Source organism: Medicago sativa, chromosome 5 (assembly GCF_051527215.1).
Source record: "Medicago sativa cultivar Bolivia chromosome 5, Bolivia_mono, whole genome shotgun sequence".
NCBI lineage: Eukaryota > Viridiplantae > Streptophyta > Magnoliopsida > Fabales > Fabaceae > Medicago > Medicago sativa.
In genome coordinates, this window is record NC_140753.1 from 61,370,488 (window position 1) to 61,376,487 (window position 6,000).

Genomic DNA, 6,000 nt, shown 5'->3' on the forward strand with positions numbered 1-6,000 from the left:
TAATTTTAAGAGGTTAATCTATTAATTACATAGTAGTAATGTCTATTTCGAGAGCTTTCAAGTTTCAACATTCTCACAAACCCCTAAAAAAACTATTCTCACAAATAATTGTTGACATACATTTTTCCACCTTAATATGACCCACAAGCAATCACTTTGATTTCAATTAAGGGTTGAATGTGATTTTCCTTCCGACAAATAATCAACTTTTATTTTTCATCATATAAAAAAAGATGGTACATTTTTGTAAGTATAAAATTTTCGCAATTTTAGTCTCTAATGTTAAGTCATTATGTATTTTAAATTTTTATTGCATGATATATTAGAACACTAAAAGTTCTTTAAGAATCAAGTTCAAAAAATATTCTATGTACAAATTTTCATTGTTTTTATCTTCAACTTTTGACATTTAAAAAATTTAATTTCTATGTACAAAGTTTCTATTTTTTATAGAAACGAAAAAGTGCCACCTTTTATCGGTACTAAAACCTAATCCAGAATCGATCAAATCATTATACTTTCCCAATTGTCTATCATTCCGTCTCTCATCACATTTTTGCAGGCAAAGACATAATTTACAATCACTCACCATGTTATATTGAAGATCAAATAGGACAAAAGGTTTGGTAGAAGGGACTTACAAATAAAAAATAGACATTATCACAGAAATCTAGGGAAATCTACTTGCCTAGTTAGTGTTATACAATAACATTAATGTTCATGTATTCCTTGAAGAAAAGAAAAGGTCTCTAACATAAAATTTGGCTTAATAAACAGCAAGATTTATCTATGATCACCCAGTTTGATCATGACAGCAAACTCATTATTCCACCCGAAAGCACTTGAGTAGGAGTTGATCTAAAATTCTCAACCTACATCACGGACTTGACTTCATGCAACAAACTACCATTTGGCACCTGCTCTCCTGTAAAATATGAATAAAATGCCGAGAGGAGGAAACAATAACACTCAGGTTTTTATTAAAGATTGTATATTTGTTCAATATAATAATGTTTCTTTTTATGCTTAGGAATGAAGTGACACTATAAATATTAGAACTAGTAAACACGTTTTCTTAAAACATGATCAACATGATTGATCATTCCATCTTTCGCGAGGTCTCTAAGGAAATGAAACCACAACGATATATTTACTTATATAGCACTATGTACCTATTAAAAGCTTATAACTCATCCTAACATTAAGCCCTACCCCATGCCACAGGAATGGAACATATAGTTCATAGCATTGTTATCAAAAACCCGACTTAAGTCCCAAAATCCTGGTTTTTGCGACTTTGTGTAGCTTCAACGACTCAAATCCATAGCAAAGTCCCAAAAACAGACAAAATCCTATCAAAATCGCACAATATCGCACAAAATCGTGAAATCCATTCAAAATCGCAGGATTTTGATGGATTTTGAAGGATTTTGTTCATTTTTTGATAAGGGTTAATTTTTGACCCAGTTCGTAAATTGACCCAATTTGAATTCATGACCCATTCTATAAATACCCAAAAGGCTAAAAAATTTCATTCTTTCACTTCCCCCACATTTATGGCAAACTTATAGGGGTGGCATTTAGGGTGGGTAGGGAGAATACTTTCCCACCATGAAAAAGTACCACTTTTAACCATTGATATATTATTATTTTAAAGGAATGGTTTAGATTCACTCAATTTTTTTACTTGCAACCTTTTGGCAACTTTTTGAAACAGTACCTGAACAAAAATGATGACCCCATAAATAATATTATTTATTATAATTCAATCTGGACGTTATGTGTTTGATTTTGGGCTTCAAATTTTTTTGCTAAGAATGAGCCACGTAAATAATAAAATGAGTGTTACTTTTCCCACCCTATGACCTTCTCGCGCGCCCTGCAAAAATTCCAAAAATACCCCTGGTCCGGATTATGTTTTCCGGACTAGATTGTTAGTGTTTCCGGATTATAAAATCCGAACAAAGACGATATGAATATTTTGTGTCTTTCTTTGACGTCAAGGGTCTCTGTTGACCGTTATATGAACCCCACACAAGCTGAAATGCTATTGCAGGGTTCATAGAAACGGTCAACAATGACCATGACACCACAAACACTCCTACAAAACTTAAAAAATTTGAAGAGAATGGCAGAAAAGAGGTGAAGAGAGTTCCGGAAATTATAATCCGATCAAAGACGAAATGAATATTTTGTGTCTTTCTTTGATGTCAAGGGTCTCTATTGACCGTTATATGAACCCCACACAAGATGCAATGATATTGCAGGGTTCATAGGAACGGTCAACAATGACCATGACACCACCGACACTCCTACAATACTTAAAAAATTTGAAGAAAATGGAAGGAAAGAGGTGAAGTGAAGAATGAATGTATTTGTTGAAGATGGAAGCCTATTTATAGCCTTAAACAAGTTCTAGGTCATTAATACAGTCAATGAAAACGTGTTAGTAGTTGTAACCGTCCAACCACTAATTGATGGCACTCTTTCAAAAGAAGCCAAGCAATTTTTCAAAAGAAGCCAATGCTGAAGCATTCCGGATTATACATTACGGAATGTCCTTAGCCCTACAAAGAAGTGCAAACGTTCCCCTCGTTCAGCATAAGAGCACCATAATCGCACTAATCCGAAAAATATATTCTGGAATTCAAAGGTTCATTCCGGATTGTATATTCTGGAACGCCTCAGTGCCATGGCCGGTGGTCTGCACCACACGCATTTGTCGGTGGTCAAGTCAAAAAAACGTGTTTTACCACGTTTTTTGACTGCATTAATGGTTTCCCAACCATTTTTCACCCACCCCTCCCTATAAATACCCTTCCAAACCCCACCATTTCTCACACCATCCCTCTCCTTCTCTTCTTCCTTCTACAACCATGGTTTTCCATCGTTGGCCTTTCATAGATAAGGGCCTCGTTGAAAACTTTCAGGGTTTGTATGAACAGTCAATGAGGATGGAACCGCGCTGCAACGAAGGGCGGTTCATCTGAGGGTCATGTGGGTCAGTGTGGTTATTAGCTTCGCCTGTCGGGCCGTAAGTCTGAGCACCCCCACCTCCCTCAGGGGCATTTGTTTCTTCTTCCCGCCCTCCTCCTCCGGTTTTCCTCCAATAGGCAAACTACTGGTATGTCCCATCACATACCTGTGGTTTGGCACTTAGGAGATTAGAATTAGGCTCTTAGGAGATTAGAAATAGATTTAGGATGTTATGTAATAAGCTTAAAAAGCTTGAAAATTATTGTAATGTATTGTTCATATATTAATAAAATGAGTTGTTTTTATGTTTGTGTCTTTTTATTTATGTTTTTTATTTTATTCGCATTTTATTTTACGAATTGTAGAGCTTAAAATTGCAAAAGTTCTGCTAAAATACTAGTCCGGATTTTACAATCCGGAGACATCTGAAAATTACTAACAATGCATTCCGGATTACGAAATCCGGACTAGGGGTAAAATTGGAAGAAAAAAATAGGGCGCGCGAGGAAAGCCATAGGGTGGGAAAAGTAATACTCTAATAAAATTGCTTTTCCAAAAATATCATCATATAACATGCATGTCATCACCATGGTTGGTTTATTTGTGCACTATGATTCTGCTAATGAAGATACACACATTTCATCACCATTGTCAAGCTATACTTTTACATTCATACACGATTTATATGAATCATATAATATGATGTGGGCAGTGGCGTAGCCTAGACCTTAACTTAAGGGATGCAAAATTTTAAAATTCAATTATGAATAATTATTACTACTATAATATATATACACACACACATATGTGTGTGTCTGAAAGATATTATGCATTACGCAAAAATTAAATAAATTTTTCGCCCCTAAAATGTTTGTTAGTCTCTAAAAAATGAAACAAGATTTTTTTTTTGTTACAATGAAACAGGATCTTTTCATCCTTCTAAAATTTTCCTTTTAGTTTTTAGTCTAAAGTGGTCGATTTATATTTATATTAATGTCAAGGTTACGAACCCTTTTATATTCAAGATATATCCAAGTTATAAATGTCTATTATGTCCAACATATATATGTCAATTTTATGTTCAAGAAATGTCAATGACATGTTAAAATTATTTTATTAAAGACAAAAATTGAAATGAAAAATTTGGTGAGGACAAAAACATTTTGTTTTTTTTTAATTTAAAAACAAAATTAGCAATATTTTTTGGAATGAATTTAACATTATAAATTATATATGATTGAATTTAACACTATAAATTATCAATCTATTTTAGAGGTGTTATTTGAATAAAACAATAGAGAGAGAGAAAGTAAAATTATAAATGAGTATGAGAAAGTAAGTTGTCACAAAATAGTTGTAAAAATATTATTTTTCTATTTTTTACCGTTATTCGATCCTTATTATAAAAACAATTGACTTTTTAAATTCATCGTGTAAGTGATGTATCTAGTCTATATTTACAACAAAATACATTAATTATATATGAACTTACAAAGTCAATTGTTTTTTATAATAAGAACCGGAGAGTGTATAGAATTGAATTTAACAATAATTGCATTTGAGTCTATGATCATTTTTTTTTTTACATTTGGATTTGGTTGAAGAAAAGCTTCCCAATGAAACACCCATTACCCATATTATATTAAATAAAACACAAAAGTCAGATTTTAAATCAACAAGGGTATGAGTGTCTTCTATAACGTCAGTCTTTAAAGCCTAAATAGTAGAACGCATCACAATGTTTGATGTGAGAGAGTCTAGGAGGTGCATGATTAAAAATTTAGGGTGTTCAAAGATATATAAAATCTAAGAAACCAGGTGATGCTGGTGCACCCCCTCATACACACGTGGCTCCGCCACTGATTGTGGGTGATTCTTTTTTCTAAGACAATTGAATTCAATCACTTATTTTACGACTATACTAGTGGTATTAAAATATATAGTAACCTTTTATTTATTTATTTATTATATTAAACAAAATAGAACTTCCTTATTATTTCTTTAATTTGATGACAAAATAGAACCCCAAAAAATATATAGTCCTGAGGGATCTATAAATCTTAAGGAGTGGAGGCAATATGCAGTTGATCCTTATTGTTCTGGTTTATACTAAAAACTAGTTTGAAACCCGTGCCTTGCACGGGAAATTTTATGCTGATTTTTGTTTATGTATTTTAATTTTTGTTAATAAGATTTAAATACATGTTAAAATGTATGTATATTCTATATATATAAAGGTTATACATATATCTTTGAGGTGATTTTTTATTAAATTATTTTATCATTTTGGGTTCTAGAGACAAATAGATAATCATGTTGACAATGAAAGTTGAACACACGACTTTACAGATAAGTTAACTCTTTACTAAATAAGTCAACATTCATCGACTATTTTTATAACACTATTTAAACTATTTTATTATTTTAATGACATCTTTTGATCTTATTTGCCAAAAAATTATTCTTTTTATATTTGAGTGCAATAAAATGAAGTGGTTTCCATTTAAACATGAGTTTTTTTCCTAAAAAACAATCTAAACATGCTTATTCATGGTTAGAAATGAAGGACTTTAATCCAAAAACTATTTCAAAACTAAATCAACTTACAATAATTCAAAACATACCCAAATTATTTTAATATCATGATAAAAAAGAAATTAACAATTACTTTCCATATTAGCATGCACATATATGAGATCATAAATTCTAAATGTAGTAACTTCTTACATAAACAACAATGTTATATAAACACATCATTGATATTTATGACAATTTATCTACACTGTTTTATGAATAAAATAGTGTTTAAACATTCTTAACATACTAAGATACTCATCAAAATTCATGTACTTGAAGCCAAGATATATCATACATTGAATGCATTTAAACAAATATAGCAAAATAAAACTTGATCATAAAAGAATGTCATAACCAAACTTCATAAGATGAGATTAAACATGCAAGTCATATACTCCACATAAAATAAAATATAACACAAACATTTTGATCTTAGTTATCATATAA